Source organism: Microcebus murinus, chromosome 7, assembly GCF_040939455.1.
Source record: "Microcebus murinus isolate Inina chromosome 7, M.murinus_Inina_mat1.0, whole genome shotgun sequence".
Taxonomy (NCBI): Eukaryota; Metazoa; Chordata; class Mammalia; order Primates; family Cheirogaleidae; genus Microcebus; species Microcebus murinus.
Genome location: NC_134110.1, coordinates 73,986,588 through 74,004,558, shown reverse-complemented (window position 1 = coordinate 74,004,558; position 17,971 = coordinate 73,986,588). Strand labels below are relative to the sequence as shown.

Below are 17,971 nucleotides of genomic sequence, written 5' to 3'. Positions count from 1 at the left end.
TAACAAATTCTTACAGCTGCAGCCTTGCTCATGAGTAGCCAATGGCCATGGATAGTGACCATCTTTATGACTTGAGTGGCTATACCTTCTAAAGTGCCTAGCACAGAGGGGGCAGCAATGGATGCTGAATGAAAGAAACATTTACTGAATATATTTTTACTGAATATTTTTTCCTGCATCATCACATATATTTTGAAAACATTAAGAATGCATTTGCAAGCTCTTTTCATTTCCTCCACTTCCACTCCACCCCCGCCAAACAGAGTAGCCTCAAGGTCAGTTTTGTAGATGGTGCAATTTAACATTATTCCAGAGATTGTTTAAATTGGAAATATTTACCCAATAACAGCTTTAACCTCAGCTGATACAAACTGGGAATTTTTTTAACATGGGTAAAAAATGAAACATGGAAATAATTATATCATAACCTGTTTGTTAAATGTAATTGTAATGAACTCCCAAGGAAAAAAGTAAATACAGTCAGATTTAAATTGTATCATCTCTATTCTGCAAGAGTTATAGATGGAATCACAATGGAGGGGAAGGACAACTGTGTGCTAGGCCCAATTCTGCCATTAACTTGGACAAGTCACTTCTTACCCTTCTGGGGATCGATTCCTCACCTGTTAAGGATGACCCTTAAGTTAAAGGCTCTGAAGTCCTTATAAGTAACATTATAAGGTGCTTCTACGATTCCTTTATTCTCTAAGGGGCTGGGACTACCCTGGGGGGCAGGGATTAGGAGGGTGGATAAAGATCAGACCAGAGAATTATCATGTCCCTGACTACAGATGACCAGAGATGCTGCTTAACCCATTCAGTCTGGCCAAGACCCCATATCTACTCAGATTCAAATTCAGTCACATCAGCCATCCTTGTCCTTCTCTCAACTTAGCAGCTACTGGACTGAATCTGTAGGAGTCATTGTACTAAAAGTTTTCAAGGAGGCCAGCAAATGGCTTTGCATAGACTCTGGGCAGAGCACTGTGAAGAAGTGAGCATCTGATTCTAGAACCAGAAGTGCCCTTGGAAGCCGGCTGAGCCATCCACCATGTGTCCCACCCAACACTGCTGAAGGGAAGGAGATCTCTGGGATTTCCTCACACAACATGTCCAACATGGCACACTCTGAGGAAATATTTTCTCAACCAACCTGCAATCTTTGCTCATTTTCTACATAGGGTCAGCCAGGTCTTACTTGTACTTCACGAAGGCAATAAGTTTTGCAATAAGTTTCCTCTAAATGAGGACTTGTGCCATGCACTGTGCAGCATAATTTACCCTAAGTATCCTCATAACAGTCTTTTGCGATAGATATTATTAATTCCATTTCAAAGGGGCAGAAACTTAGGAAGAAGAAAAGTTAAGGAACATTCTAAACAGCACACGATAGAAGAGATGGGAGTGGATGGCAAGTCTGGCTGACTCAAAGGCTCGTTCTATTCCACTAACTGTAATCCCAGTTTCTAGAATTTAGTAGAGGATCTTTCACACAACAGGTCTGGTGGGACCCAGCCCCAGTATATGGGTAGCAAGGCCCCCTTCCTCCAGAGTCTGCCCAGAGGTTGTGAGGCAGTGCTGCCCCACGGCCCAAGGATGGGACCACCCTTCCTTTTTGTTGCTCCTCTTGCTCTCCTTCCCCTGTCCTCTGCACTCTCTACTCAGAGATGTCAAAGAGAAAACGTACTGGGCACTTGAAAAACAGCAAGGAAACCCAGTTGTTATGGCTCACGCCTGTGATCCCAACACTTTGGGAGGCTGAGGCAGGAGGATCACTTGAACAAAGGGAGTTCAAGACCAGCTTGGGCAATAGTGAGCGAGACATGGTCTATACAAAAATGTTTTAAAATTAGCTGGGTAGGGTGGCTAGAGACTGCCTGCAGTCCCAACTACTCTGGATGCTGAGGCTGGAGGGTCACTTGGGCCCAGGAGTTTGAGGCCGCACTGAGCTGAGACCATGTCACTGCACACCAGCCTGAGCGACAGAAGGAGACCCGACAAAAACAAACAAAAAACAAACAATAACAACAACAAAAAACAGCACAAGGCAGACTTTACCCCAGACTCAATGGCAATATGACAATAGAGGTCAAGACTGCTGCAATAGGGGAGAGAGAAGAGCTCTGGGATTAGGCCACCTGCCTTTGCCAACTGGCCTTATAGAAGTGGAAGTCAGGCTGCCCCCTCCCACAGGGACTGGGGAATAGCTGCTCTAAAGCTCTTCATCACATTTCAAAGGGATAGCTCCAGATCCCAGAAAAAACACATTCTTGAGCTAGAGAAGTTTTACATCTCAAAGGGGCAGGGAAAGAATTAGGGAGATCAGTGGCCTGTAACCCCAAAAGAAACCTGTCAAAGTTCAGTCCCGCTGGAGGGAGCGTTAAAGCTGTCTGGGTCCGCGGTTTGTCTTTCTCAACCCTCCCCACGCCCGCCCAAGCGCGGCGCTTTACCTGGCCAGGACCCGGGGGTCGAACTTGGCTCGGAACGGAGCCACCACCTGCATGCTCCGCGCCACCTGGGCCGCCGCCTCCGGCCCGGGCCCCGAGCCTCGGGCGCTGCCTGGGCTTTGGCCCTGGTGTTGGAGCCCGGCCCTCGCGGGCGGCTCCGGGACCACCTTCCTGCTGGCGCTGCACCCCATGCGCGCAGCCTGCAGGTGGCAACCCGCGCCCCGCCTGGCGCCCCTTTATCCCCAGCAGCACAGCGGGGAGGGGCGGGACACTCCGAAACAACCCCCCCCCCCCCCCCCCCGCGGCGGGGTCTTTGTTGGGTAGAAAACCTGCTGAATGCCGCCAGGGTGGGAACCCTTCATCCTCAGGGACTGCTCATCTTCAGGTGCAACTTGACATGGCGAAAGCAGACTGAACTAGAAGGCAAGAGCCTGGGCTTCACTTTTGTCATCTTTAAACTGAGGCAGTGAATATGTAAACTTATACGATTCGGTGAAGGATATTGTCCCGCTAAAAGACTTTTATGGCTCCATGGCTGAGTTCATATCAGGATAGCATAAGGTCTCTCTCTTCCCCCCTCTCTCTATATATACACACAACACCCCCCCACATACACATTTATATTAATATATATTCTAAGAGTGTATATTATTTAAAGTATAACACCACTTCACCCTATTGCATTAACTAAAAAGTCGACACTAGTCTGTGTCTGGCATTCTTGGCTCTCACCCTCTGGGTAATTCATCTGAGATGAAAAGCTCAGGCCAGTAACAAATGTCTAGAACCCAGCAGAACACCCTAAGCAAATCAAGGATAAAATGTGTTTTTAAAAGTATATATAATAATCTTATATTTCCTATATATTTTGCTCTTGTATTCATACATATATATGTATGTATATATACATATATGTATAATACAATATTTTATTAATATAAATATTTTGATGGCTATTTTATATATTGATTATATACTTATATTAGCTATCATTGATACTGATCAACTACACACATATACAAATATACATATATATATAAATGATATGAGGGAAATGAAATCCAATTAAGGCCAAGCAAGTCCAGATCACATACCTAGCATATTTTAAAATCAGAACTGAAAGCCAAATCTCCTAATTTCCAGATCAATCCTCCTTCAATGTGTGTCATTTCCCTTCAATTTTATCTAACTAGTAGTTTAGTTTAACAGGAAACGTCTGTGGTGAGTAAATTAGTCATGGATTTTACCACAACTATATTATGAAAGAAAATTTCAGATATGGCTTGGGTAGAGCTAAGAGAAAATTAGCCTACCCTGCAAAGGGAGCGTAACTACCAAATATAAGACTTTCCTTAGTAAAGAACCCTTGGAATTCTCCAACTACCAGGAAACAAAGAGAGGAGGTTGGTTTTAAGCAGATGAACAATTTGTGCTTTTATGTCCCAACCTTCTGAACCAACTTGCCAAATAGGGAGGAAGTAGCGATGTGATTAGGCCAGTAGAAGCAGAATGGAAGAGGAAAAAATGGAAACAGAGGTCAAAGGTTAAGGTGCTGCTCAAAATATCGTGTCTGCTCCTCAGAAAGCCCGAGTATAAGTGTTGTTTGAATAAGCGTCACCCAGCAAACAGGAAGCATCTATTATAAATGCTAAACCCAAGCAGCAGTGGAAGCATCAGGTACTTCCACCAGGCAGGCAGTCCCTCTGCATGTCTGGCTTCTCCCAGCAGCAAGCTACTTCAGAGTAGGATGGAGAAACCTCTCCTGTTCTGGCTACAACTAGCTGCACAGCAGACAAAGCTTTGTCACCAGTCTTCCCCTCAGCCTAACCATGTTTCTTGAACATTGCCTAATACAGTCACTGATTTTAAAGCCCTTTAATAATGAAAACCTTACTAAAACTACTGATTCGTTCCCTTTTGGAAAACACCAACTATTAACAGGAAGTGTTGTTGGTAAATATAAATTCTGTGTCTGGAAATAAAATTTAACTACTTATGCATTTGAAATTTTTACTTTCAAGGATTTTTACCAAGCTTTGAACTGTTAAAATGATCCCAAGTATATTCTCTTAACCTAACTAATCTCTGAGAAAAAATAATTCCTAGTGTGTAGAATAATATGCTATCACATAAAGTCTCCTGTGTGTATTTCTCTTTTATTGTACACAATTGCTTCATTATATGGGAGACTGCTCAAGCATTGTTAGGGACCACATGCTATTCCTACATTAATTAACTATTTATAGTTATTTAAATTATATGTTGTAATCTAATTAAAGCGATAAAAAATTTTAAAATGAGCTCTAGACTTAAGACCAGTTTTAAATGAACTTTTATTTTTATATCAATATGTTTAGTGCCTGTAAATAGCTTTTGGTAACACTTAAATCAACTGAAAAAATGGAAATAGGTGTCTAGCACTTGGTTTTCTGTGATATAGTGTATTATGAAGAGTAATGAGATTAGACGTCCAGCTCCTAAACAAAAAATTTTACCCCAACTGCCATTATTCTCCAAGTCACAAATTCTTACTAGATTGTCAGAAGTAATATTCATGACAATATGTAATACATTGCTCCAATCAGTGCCAGATTCCATCTTACACCCAGTTTTTAAAAAGCAGAGTTAGGAAGGCACATAGACTTAAATCCTGGAATGTGTCCTGTGCAATAGACATTCTGAACCCATAGAAAAACTTCCTAGAATAACTCCCTGTTTATATTTCATAAATTGATTTAGTTAAGTAACTTGATTAGTGAAAGATACACTTCACAAGTTATAATCCAATCCCTAAAGAGTATTTTACTGAAAAGACTTAAGGAATTATGCCAAATCAAAAACTCATTAAAGACTTAAACTATCACTTAGGGAAAACTCATTTCTCTTTTACATGAACAATATTGGTGGGAAACAGGAAAAAATATATATAAACATTTTATATTCTAGTCTATTGTCAGTTTTTAGTATACATCAGTAAAATAAGGCCAAACAAGTAATTAGGGGTTACTTAAGGAGTGATATGTTGGAATCCCTATAATACTATATCATTCTATATCTTAAAACTAAAAAGATACAAAGGACACTTTAACAGGTAAAATGAAGAATGTGCTTCATTTAGAATTAGTTCCTCTTGGAATAGCTGCACTCTTGTTGTTTTTCAAGTTTTAGTTCTCTTTAAAGCCCCCCTATTGGGAGTAATTTTCTCTACAGAGGTCTCCTGCCTTAAACATCAATTTGAAGGTGTTCATCTTATTCACTTGCTTTTCCCCAAGGTGTAGGATTTGTGTTTGTAATGACAACTAGCATGGGGCCCTTTTAAGCCGATTTCACATACACTGTGATGTGTGGAACCAACAGTGCAACGCTACCCTCAAGCTGTCTTCCTATAAACAAATAACAGTGAGTCTGGAAGTAGGATGTCTTTGTGTGAAACTCAGAGAGGGAAGGAACTTTCCAGCCACCTTTGCCAGGCTATTTCTCACTATCACAACCCCTTACAAATATAGGACTGTAATAATTCATACAAGTCAGTAATAATTTGTCAATTACTGAAAATTTTTCCATCACTACACCAGTGAATAATTCACATTACCTTGCATATGTTTACATTTAGCACCAAAGAGCATTCAGCTTTTGTAGAATTATAAGTTATACAGTTATTTGTCTTATAACTACAAAAAAAGAAAATAAATATTAGTATATAGTAATAAGTAATAGATGAAACTTTTGCTGTCAAGTAAAAACACAAATTTCCCTGTTCATAGTAGTGACTCAAAGAAGTCACCAGCCATGGCAGTGAATGAATTTTCCTTATTTTAGTGTATCCATTAAAAAAGATAAAGTAGCAGAATATTTTGTTACATTTTAGCAGATTTACCTAAAGAATTTCTGCCTTTTCAAGTTGGAAATTTGCACCCAAAGCCTTAAAAAAGAATGATAGCTAGAAATACATTCAGTTACATGGAAAAATAGTCACAATATGTTGCTGAAAGGGAAAAAACCTATTTAGTGTGATCTCATTTTTAAAATCACTACTGAAATAAGTTCCTATGGTGAGGAATAGTTCCCTCTAGCTGACAGAAAGCAAAGAACTGAGGCTGGCTGACAACTGTGGGATGAGCTTGGGAACAGACTTTCCACCCCAAACTGCAGCGCTGGCCTTCTGCTTGGTGGCAACCTCCTGAGAACTTGGCTGTAAAAGCAGACTTCCCAGATTCGAGTCCTGGCAACACCACCTACAAGCTCTGTGGCCTTAGGGAAGTTACTTAACCTTCCTGCCCACCCCCCCAGTTTTCTTATTAGTGAAGACAAAATAATAATAACACAAATGCCATTGGGTTATTGTGAAGACTCAATTCATGTGCAGATCAGTAGCTGAAATATTGTAAATGCTCAATAAAAGCTTTAATAAGTGAATGATTTTAATGGGTTGTATTAGCTACCTATTGCTGCAGAACAAAGTTCCCTCAAATTTAGCAGTTTTAGAACAACAAGGATTTATTTTCTCACATCATCTGAAGCGTAAGGATCCAGGAGGGTAGATCTGGCTCAGGGTCTCAGGATGTTGGAGCCAAGCTATGTGATGAGGCTACAGTCCTCATGAGGCTTGACTGAAACTGAATCCCCTTGCAGGCTCACGCATGGGACTGTTAGCAGGCCCCAGTTCCCTGCTGGCTGTTGGCAGAAGGCCTGCACTCCCCACCACGTGGGCTTCTCCACAGGCTGCCTGAGTGTCCTCAAGGCATGACAGCTGGCTTCCCCCGCAGCTAGAAAGGAGTGTAAGCGTGCAGGAATGGGTGAGCAGGAGAGTGACCAAAACAGAAGCTTCAGTCTCTCCTTGTTTAATCTCAGAAGTGGCAACTTCCATCACTTTTGCTCACCTCTGGTATAAAGTGGAAGCAAAGTACACAATGGTGTGACTATCAGGAGGTGGGGACTGGGGGAGCCAGCTTGGGGGCTGGCTTCCACCAGAATAGAATGAGGACTGAAAAATGAAATTTCAGTATAAAGAGGAATTCTGAAAGTCAAAGACAGATCAAGAGAGGGACATTATGTTTAGGAGGTTGCAGGCTCTCTGTCACTGGACCTGTTCAAGTGGAGCCTTGGTATCACTTGGCCTTGCTGAGGAAAAGGGTATTAAAGCACAAGGTGACTGGACTTGAATGTTCAGATCCTTCCAAGCCTGGTCTTCTGTGACTTTTTCTTTCATGTGGTCAACTACAATCGTAACTAGATAGGAAGCCTCTTGGCCTCTTCAGGACCTAAATCTTTCTGTCCAACCGAGTACTGATAAATCTTTCTGTCCAACCGAGTACTGATAAATCTTTCTGTCCAACCGAGTATTGAAAACAAAGGAAGATCTCTATACAGTTTTTAATTGAATTAGGTCTGTAGCCCAGATGACATTAAGACTATTATCTGACTAAGAATTGACATATTCATCTCTGTGTTTATATAGCTTTAAAATATATGTGTATCTATACCTTGTGATCAACTTCCTTGATTTTGCCATAAGTCTTTTAGATTCCCATTGCATTTCCTTAGGGACTTCCCCCTCACTTTATAAACTTTTTAAAGGTCTAAAGTAACTATAAACCCATGTAATTTCAAATAAAACATCTTGCAAGGAAATGTGCAGTTGCTAGGTGATAGAGAAATAAAAATGAAAAATAGGATCACATCATCCAAGATGTTTGAGAGGAGAGTGGAAATACAAAGAAACTAAATAAATACCAGTGGCATCTCAGCACAGTTGGACACTGTTAAACTTTCCATTTCTACAGTGGAGATTCCACTTCTCTATTCTTCTCTGGAAAAAAAAAATGCATTTCTATTCCTGCATCTCAAATTCAACTACTGTAATCTCCAATCAGAATACAATTCTGAGAGAAGATGCTACCAAAGAGGTAGTGTTACTCTGTGCCCTCCAAGACATAGTTGCCAAGATAAGACTGAATATACATGGACTTTTATTAGATGAAATGCCCGTGTGAAAGAAAATAAGAATAGGAAAGGCTAGGAGAGCCAATGAAGAGCACTGGAACAAAGTGTCCTGGGGTGCCATGCAGAAAGCCATTGGGGAGTCCTTGAGCCAGTCAGCTGAGAATGGAGTCCTCTGTCTCTCAGGAACATTCAGTCATCTGGTGAGGAGATGGTCACAGGTAGTGTGGCCTCTGTGCAAACTCAAGGATGGATTTCAAAGCTCAGGGGTGGGGACCCCAATCAACTGTGCTCCCTGTAATAAGGGTTTGCAAGACACAATTCTCATGGCTGTCATAGAAATCAAATGTTCAATACAATTATTATAAAAAGCAACACTTGAATATCTAGACAAACTATTTTCAAACAAGCATTTTAATAAAAAAATCAACTCTTCACTTTCATTTGAAGAATTTTTGCAGTTTTTGTAAAACTTTCAAAACTGACTTCTAACTTAAAGGAATCAACTTTTAACTATTTACTGAAACATCCTCTGGATATCCCTGCTGCAATGTTTAAGACAAATAAGACTTTAAAAAATTAACAGGGAAAGGAACCTTGGTTAGAGTTTGACTTGTGGTTTCTATGCATTTCCACAATCTATACAAGAGCGTACTCACGTATCTATAATTCCCCCTTTCTCTCCAGGGAAGTAGCTTTCTCTTCGTAGAACACCATCAGCTGCACCCTTCACAATACTTTTCTCTCCAACTATTGGTCCATCATCAATTTTTTCTTTCCCACATTTTGGAGAAAACTGCTATAGATTGAAATTGAGGTCACCATTTCCTTCCAAATGTTAAGTCTCAGAATGTAAGACACAGTCCTATTGCCCAAGAGAATAGAGTGGCCAAGCTGTAGCTACCTGTGAAAGCTTTGGAGACCTAATATCAACTCTTCTGGTGTCCAGATTTGTCAGGTGTCATTTGGCTTCAGGAATCCCAGAGAATATTTAAATCCAGATTTTATTCCTCCATTATATGAAGTGTTATTTCTGAAATACTATTTTGTTGTGGGTTTTTGTTGTTATTTTCTTTTTTTGCTTCTTGGTTAATAATTTCCAAATACAGGCTGGGTGCTTTAATGAAGTAGTAAATTTCTGGGGTTAAAAAGAAAAAGGGTCTCAGGTTATTAAAATTGCATCACTGATTTATCCCTGCTTGTGCCTTAATAAATATTGAGTATATAACCACCTGCCACAAAAACAGCTCAGACATGGAGTCAAATAAATAAAATCCAGATTTTAGTTTGATATGCATATTTTCATTTTTCTCACCCTTGAGCCCAGCCAATGTCAATAGTTCTCAAACTTTAATGTGCATAAAAATAACCCAGAGAGCTAGTTAAAAATGCAAATTTTGGAACACCATTCCCAAAATTTCAGATTCATTAAGCCTGGCAAGGGCCAAGAGTCTGCATTTGAATAAGCACCCAATGCAAATAAACGAACTACAAACCACAATTTGAAAATATGGCTTTTAGACATTCAAATTTATAAGTCATTAAAATTTAAACCAAAGATGTACCCAAAGATTCATATTCACTGCTATTACTTGAGAGAGAGAGAGAGAGAGAGAGAGAGAGAGAGAGAGAGAGAGAGAGAGAGAGAGATCTTTTTGAGATTGGCAGCCTTTGAAAGGCTTGATCAGGCAAAACATTATGAATTTATTATTGCAGAGGAGTTGCTTTACCACACCTTTTGTTGTGTTTAGTTTTGTGTTTTTCCCCAATTTTACAGGTAATACATGCCTAGTGCAAAATTTTTGAAAACACAAAAAGCTAATCATTAAAAAATAACTAATTTATAAATATATGTGAATATCATTCTTTTCTGTATGTATATTATTCACTGAAGGTATCACGGTGTATATTGGGCAGTATAGCATTCTTTTCCCATGACAAAATTATTTATCTAAAAGATGATTTTAAATGGCTGACCAGCATCCTACCATGTAGATATTCTGTACTTTGATTAAGCATTCATTCACTATTGAATACCTAGTGCCGCTGTGTAGGAGACACTGGGATATACCACTATTATCTGCTTCAGGAACGAAGGACTTTTTCTAAGCTTCTGGAAATGCTGTCAGAGGACGGCCTACATATAGCCTGTGGCAAGGTTGTGCTTGGGGTATTTGACCCCTGGAGCATATAGCCTTTGGCAAGGTTGTATTTGGGGTATTTGACCCATTGTTCTAAAATCCTTTCCCTCTTCAAATATTTATTTGTGAAATAAAACACAAATAATAATAACCAGAAAAGAAACACAGGTAGCATAATTTTTTTTATTGAATTTTGTCGATATTAACAAATTAAGTAATACACTATAAAAAAGAAAAGAGTAATAGATTAATACTTTTCAATTATATGCATGTATTTTAGGGGGAGAAGGGGAAATTAGTCCTGTATATGGGTCTGTTGTCGTATTAAATAATAACATTATAGTTTCTGGTTTTGAGCTTAACTTCTGCAAATTTGTTAACAACTTCATCGAAATCAATCTTCTCATATTAATGTCAATTGTCTAAATAGCCAGATTTGTCAATCTCTACTCATAGTTGACAAAACAATTTCTATTAATCTTCAATTTTGAAAAGCTGCTTCCATGTGAAGCAATAGATAGTCACAAAGAATCTGAAATGTAAAGTTGGCAGAGATTAATAAAAATTTCAATTTGCAATAAACTCCAGAAATTAAAATGTTGCCCATATTATTTCTACTAGCTTTTAAATATCTCATTTGTCAAAAATTTCCACTAAATATCTTTTGTTAAATTTGTGTAAATTTATGGGATACAAGCATAAATTTGTTACATGCATACATTGCATACTGATGAAGTTAGGTCTATTAGGGTATCCATCACAAATAACATACATTGTACCCATTAAGTAATTTCTCATCATTCCACCAAACTCCAACCTTCCAACTCTCCATTATCTATCATTTCACACTCTATGTCCATATGTACACATTACTTGGCTCCCACTTATACGTGAGAACATGCACTATGTCTGAGTTGTTTCACCTAAGATAATGACCTCCAGATCCATCCATGTTGCTGCAAAAGTCAATTTCATTCTTTTTTATAACTGAATAGTATTCCACTGTGTATTTGTGTACACACACACACACACACATACACAGACATTTTACTTATCCAATCATTCATTGGTAGGCATTTAGGTTGATTTTATATCTCTGCCTTTGTGAATAGTGTAGCAATAAATATAGAGATGCAGGTTATGTTTGTTTGTTTGTTTGTTTTTTGAGACAGAGTCTCGCTCTGTTGCCCAGGCTAGAGCGCAGTGGTGTCAGCCTAGCTCACAACAACTTCAAACTCCTGGGCTCAGGCGATCCTCCTGCCTCAGCTTCCCAAGTAGCTGGGACTACAGGCATGCACCACCATGCCCGGCTAAATTTTTTTTTCTATATATTTTTAGTTGTCCAATTAATTTCTTTCTATTTATAGTAGAGACGGGGTCTCACTCTTGCTCAGGCTGGTTTCAAACTCCTGACCTCGAACGATCTGCCCGCCTCAGCCTCCCAGAGTGCTAGGATTATAGGCGTGAACTACTGCACCCGGCCCCTTAGCCCATTTTTTAATGGAATTTGCTGTTCTTGTTGTTTGAGTTCCTTATAAATTCTGTAATAGTAATTCGTATAAATTACTCACCTGTTGGATACATACGTTGCAAATATTTCTCTAAAATTCTGCAGGTTGTCTATTCACTTTGTTGATTATTTTGTTCACTGTGCAGAAGCTTTTTAGTTTAATTATGTACCATTTGTCTATTTTTGTTGCCTGTGCTTTTGACATGTTAGTCATGAACTCTTTGCTTTCTACTAAAAACCTTTACCAAAAAAATCCAACATAAATTTCCATTATACAGATGCTTCTCAACTTAAAATGGGGCTACATTCCAACAGACTCTTTGTAAGCTGAAAATAGCTTAAGTTGAAAATGTCTTTAATAGACTTAACCTACCAAACATCATAGCTTAGCCTAAACTACGTTACACGGGCTCAGAACACTTACATTAGCCCACAGTTGTGCAAAATCACCTAACACAAAGCCTATTTTATAATAAAGTGTTGAATACTATACATGGAAGAGCATTTTGTAGACATGATGGGATATAAAAAACACAAAATAAACTATCCAAAAATACTGGCAACAGAGTGAGCTGTAGAGCACTAGTTGTTTACCCTCATCATGGAGTAGCTGACCGGGAGCTGCAGCTCACTGCTCCTGCCCGGCATCACATCACAAAAGGGTATCATACCAGATAGCCAGCCCAGAAAAGTTCAAAATTCAAAATTTGAAGTAGGGTTTACGTTGAATGCATATACTTTTAAACCACTGAAAACACTGTATGTCAGGGATTGTTTTACTTCAAAAGTCTCCCTCTGTCACTCAAGCTAGAGTGCCTTGGCATCAGCCTAGCTCACAGCAACCTCAAACTCCTGGGCTCAAGCGATCCTTCTGCCTCAGCCTTCAGAGTAGCTGGGACTATGGGCATGTGCCACCATGCCCAGCTAATTTTTTTTATATTTTTAGTAAAGACAGGGTTTTGCTGGTCTTGACCCCCTGATCTCAAGCAATCCTCCCACCTTGGCCTCCCAGAGTGCTAGGATTATAGGTGTCAGCCACCACTTCTGATCAAAAAGGCTGTTTTTGATGTCCTAAATTTTCTTGTCATTTCCAATATGTTCTGTAATTCCACTCCATGTGGCCTTTGGAGCACTCTTACACCAAGAAATTTCCTTTATGGAAAATAGAAAAATTACTTCCAATATTTTGAAAAGATACTTTATAGTAATTAAAAAAAAACACGTTGCCAACTATTCATTTTAAAAAAATAACTTATATCTTGCAGAAATAGAACCAGTAGATTGGAATTCTATGAGAACATGTTTTACTATGCTAGGAAAAGTTATTTCTAATACTTGGAGATAGATGAAAATTTAATCAGCCTCAAAGTCATGAGTTCTTCCTTATTTTTGCAGTTGGTGTGACATTTTATCAAATGGCCTTTGAGGTCCCTTTTACTTTGTTAGTATAAATCCTTTTCTGATTACAAATCTTTCTTCTGTGATATTTTTCTAGCCTTATAATAATGGAAAACAATGACCTTTCTACCTATAATAATTCACTTTTCTTAGTTCATATTTTCTCATCGAAATACTTTTCTTGACATAATAATGCCATTTATTATTCTCACTGGTGAATTTTCTGTCAGTAGTTTATGTACTTACCATACAAGTTACAGCTGTAGCAAGACAGTTCCTGGGATCACTGCCATCAAAATAGAAAAAAATTTAAAATGGGAAATATATTAAGGAGAGAGAAAATACTGTCAAGCTATTAAGTTTTAAAATAACATGTAAATTCAAAAACTATAATTTCTTCCAGTTAAAAATATATATTGAATATTTATAAAATAGTGCAATAAGTTTTATAATACTTTTCAAATAATTAATGTTATAAATCAGAATTTCCCAAATAATGTTCCAAAGAATACTAGTTTTTTAGGTTGTTAAAGGTATTAATCACCTTAATAAAGGAAGCCATTGTCCAATCAATTGTTAGTTAAATGCTGGATTAAAGTTAAGCAGCTTTAATTACCAAAGGACTTCTCAGAGACTTGACCATGCACATTGTCTACAATGGGATACATTATCTATTGCATTTCCCAAGCCTATGTATTCACAGAGCTCTCTTTTCCCCACCTTTCAAGGATCCTTCAAACAAGATAAATTAGTTGTAAACATACAGGGTAAATGAAAACAGAGTGTGTAATAACACACTAAAATGCAAAAAGTCACTTACTGTTTAGGAGGAAGGGAAGAAGAGCGTGGCTTTTGTGATGAAGACTAATGGTCATTTGGGAAATGGAGTAAGAGATGGGAGTGACAGAACTCCTTGACACATGATGACATGTCTAAAGAATCTCTTAACACAGACAACTGGAAGCCACTTGTTAAAATTTTGGGCCGGGCGTGGTGGCTCACGCCTGTAATCCTAGCACTCTGGGAGGCCGAGGCGGGCGGATTGCTCGAGGTTGGGAGTTCGAAACCATCCTGAGCGAGACCCCGTCTCTACTAAAAAAATAGAAAGAAATTAATTGACCAACTAAAAATATATATATACAAAAAATTAGCCGGGCGTGGTGGCGCATGCCTGTAGTCCCAGCTACTCGGGAGGCTGAGGCAGGAGGATCACTTGAGCCCAGGAGTTTGAGGTTGCTGTGAGCTAGGCTGACGCCACGGCACTCACTCTAGCCAGGGCAACAAAAGTGAGACTCTGTCTCAAAAAAAAAAAAAAAAAATTTTGAAGTGACATTTTTCAAAAAGTATGGATTGCTCTGGTAAGCAGAAAAGAAAATAAGGACAGAATAAAATATATAGGGAAATTATCATCTTTACAAGGTAATTATTCATTTCATGGTAACTGGCAAGGAAAAGTGGCTTATTCCAACCTTTTCCAAGACACTGCAAACAAATTATTTGTGAGGCACAGGCTGCTCAAGGCTGGTCAAGGACAGAGTGACTAGCCAAGAAGCTCTGCCCTCCTCCCACCCCCCCAGGTCTCATATCCAATCCCCTAGTGCTGGGGAGGTAGATCACTACTCACCTGGGGCCCATTATCTGCAGGGGGTGCTGTCTGATCCAATTCATGAGACTGGGTAAATCACTGCTTCCGAGTAATGTGGCTCTTGGGTCCTGCACTTTCTTAGTCCCCACTGCCCTCAAGTAGAGTAAGTCATTTCTGCCCCATGTGGTAGCATACTAAGTCAAACTGCAGAGACCCCAAATTTTCTCTTTTCTAACCAAGAATAGTGCTGGCTACTCCCATCTGTGTAATAAGCCAAATGTGCTGTCATTTGCACTTTAGACTCAGCTTTCCCTCTAGCAGGCTCAAACTCAGAATCTACATTTGGGGAAACTAGTAAGCTGTCCAAGCTTTACCTTCCAAAATAGTTTTCCCAAAGCCCAGTTTTGGTGAGACAGGTAAAGTGGGCTTATACATAAGCATGCACTCTTGTAGAAAACTGCAGACAACTGTAAACCACGTATTTCAGTTAAAAATCACCAAACAGGGGAAACAAAGATTACCACGAACATTATTTTCTCCACTACTCTTACGCAGATAGTGAGGGATCCCAGATCTCCTAGGGATGAAAGTAGCTGCTGTTGCCCCCATCTTGGTCCTGCCCCATCCTAATTCTCCACACTTGGGGGAGGAGGGAATACCCCCCTACCATTCTGCCAATCAGAACTTGGCAACCAGCTGCAAAACAATGCAGAGGACTCTCTAGCTCATGGGGCCAAGGAAGAGAGGTACCACAGAGTCCAGAAATTGACCTAGAACAACCTGCATATCTACTTAAGGCTGAGGTCATGTGACTCCTAACTGTCCAATGAAAGTGGTGCTACAGTGACCTTTGAACTATGAGAGAGGTCCCAATCTGGGCTCTATAAAACAAGATACAGAACATAAGCAAGCTCTCTTTTTGTACCTTTCCGTTGGCTCTCACTTTGCTGCAACAGTGGGTTTGGCTGTCATCTGTGGCATATGTATTATTATCTGTAAACCTGTATCTTGCTCTTGCCGGATAATCCTAACTTTCCCCAATAAACTTCATTTTCATGTTTGCCTAACTTTCAGGTGTCCGGTCATTCTTCCGCCAAGAGCACGCTAAGAACCAACGTTTCAGACTGAAACCGGACATTACCAGTAACATTTTAAAGCAGAAACTCAACTCTTGTTGCACATTACCTACACAAAATGATAAAAAGTTATGAAATAGAAAAAGGAAACTAAATCAAGCCTCTGGGAAATATGTTATTGTCGAAGAGTGAAAATGTCAACATTACAACAGACACGCCTCTTCGTTGGTTAATGGAGGTTTCATATAATTACCAGAGCAAAAAGTATTCCAGGTCCATAGACCAGAGAACGGACTGTGAGCAAAACTGATCACGTAAAGGCTGTAACAGGCAGGGACAACTACAAAATCTAAATACAAAAGAAACAGAAAAAAGATGGCAGGAGAGGGTGCGAGTCACAAGTTAGATCCGAGGACTGGTAAAATCTGCAAGGTCACTGGGACCTACCAGGTCACAAAGGTGGAGGTGGGGGTTGTGTTGGGGGAGCTGCAGAGTCAGTGAAGAACCGGGAGTGACAAAAACGCGTCGGAAAAAGACATCCGAAGGCTGGCGTCCTCGGACCGGGACGGGCGACGGGGTGAGAGTCAGGGCAGAGGAGACCCGTCTCCGTGTTCGAGGGAGGCGCTGGGAGGGCGGAGAGGTAGAAAGGCGGCGCAGAGGACCGGGGAGCTGAGAGCCGCGTCTGCAGAGTCACGGAGACACTTCGCTCCCCTCCAGCGTCGTCTGCACGGGCCTGTGCCGGGGCCCCGCGGGGCAAGACCCGTGACCCCACCCCAGAAAACTCCCGGCCTTCGGGCTGGAGGCGGCGGCCTGCGCTGCGCGGACCGGCCCCGACGGCCCCTGCGAGGACCTCGCCCGGGACGGCGCCGGCTCCCGCGCCCGGCGGAGGCTCCGGCCCGCGCCCCGCCCGCGCCCTGCCCCGCGCCGCGGCGTCCTTACCCGCGCGACCGGTCGGCTCCCGGCAGCCGGGCGGCCACGGCAGCGGCACCTCCTCCTGCGGCGGGCGCCCTCACCCGTCCGCGCCCAAGATCGCCATCTCGCAGCGGGCGCGGCAGCGCAGCCACCCAGGCGCTGGCCCCGGAAGCCCAGGCCGCCCGCAGCCGCTCGGAGCCCGCACGCCGCGCTCGCCGACACCGGCTCTCCCCCCGCCCCTCCCGGCCTCGCGCCTCCCCCAGCCGACCCCACGCCTCCCTTCCGCGGGTGCGCGCCGCGTGCTCGTCTCCCCGGCGCCGCGCCCTCAGCGCGCGCCTCCCCTCCGGCCCCGGCCCCGCGCGCTGCGCCGCGGCCGCCCAAAGTCCCCAACCTCGGACCCGAATCCGGCTCCCTGCGAGCATGCGCAGCGAGGGCACTCCGGTGCTGCGTGCGGAAAACTCCGCTCCGCCGGGTCTTCGGGGCGTTCGAGTGGAGGGGGAGGGCCGGCCAATAGGAGACGGGGGCGGGGCCCGAACCCGTGGAAGGGGCGGGGCCGCCGAGCAGATGTGGGAGGGGCTACTCTAAACTCGCGCTGGGGGCTGCTGACTTGACTTTCCGGTCGGTGGCCAAACCCCCTGCACTCGCTCCTCGGGTGCTCGGGGCACTGGCATTCTCTAGAAAGCTTTGCAGCAAAAGTAGGCTGTTGATACATACTCCTTGACCTGAGTGTTTGACTTAGGACCCACTGCGAGAGTAAATAATTGCATTTAGCTGATGGTCATACATAAAGACTTTAGTCATTTTTATTATTAATAGTTATTTGCAAAACATTCACTCCCCCAGCCTCTACATCAGCCCAATATTAAAGCTAATACGTAGTGAGCAAGTACACGTCAGCGCAATTAACCCACACACAATAGCCCCATAGGATTGTGTCTATTATCTCCATGTTACAAGAATTA

At 41.7% G+C, this 17,971-nt stretch overlaps 1 long non-coding RNA gene across 8 annotated transcripts; it reads right to left on the bottom strand.

The window, feature by feature from the left end:
- Window positions 1-8,399: 8,399 nt before the first annotated feature.
- Window positions 8,400-17,490, bottom strand: LOC105876550 (uncharacterized). 8 transcript variants are annotated; one of them, XR_012920188.1, is made up of 6 exons: window positions 17,401-17,490; window positions 16,545-16,721; window positions 14,257-14,791; window positions 13,683-13,722; window positions 9,047-9,525; window positions 8,400-8,682 (listed from the first exon to the last, which is right to left on the bottom strand). It is a non-coding gene; the product is annotated as an uncharacterized LOC105876550 (long non-coding RNA). The 8 variants fall into 8 exon arrangements; XR_012920190.1 differs by lacking the exon at window positions 17,401-17,490 and adding an exon at window positions 17,037-17,263; XR_012920187.1 differs by lacking the exon at window positions 17,401-17,490 and adding an exon at window positions 15,061-16,446 and having other exon boundaries at window positions 14,257-14,528; window positions 16,545-17,026.
- Between the last annotated feature and the right edge of the window lie 481 nt (window positions 17,491-17,971).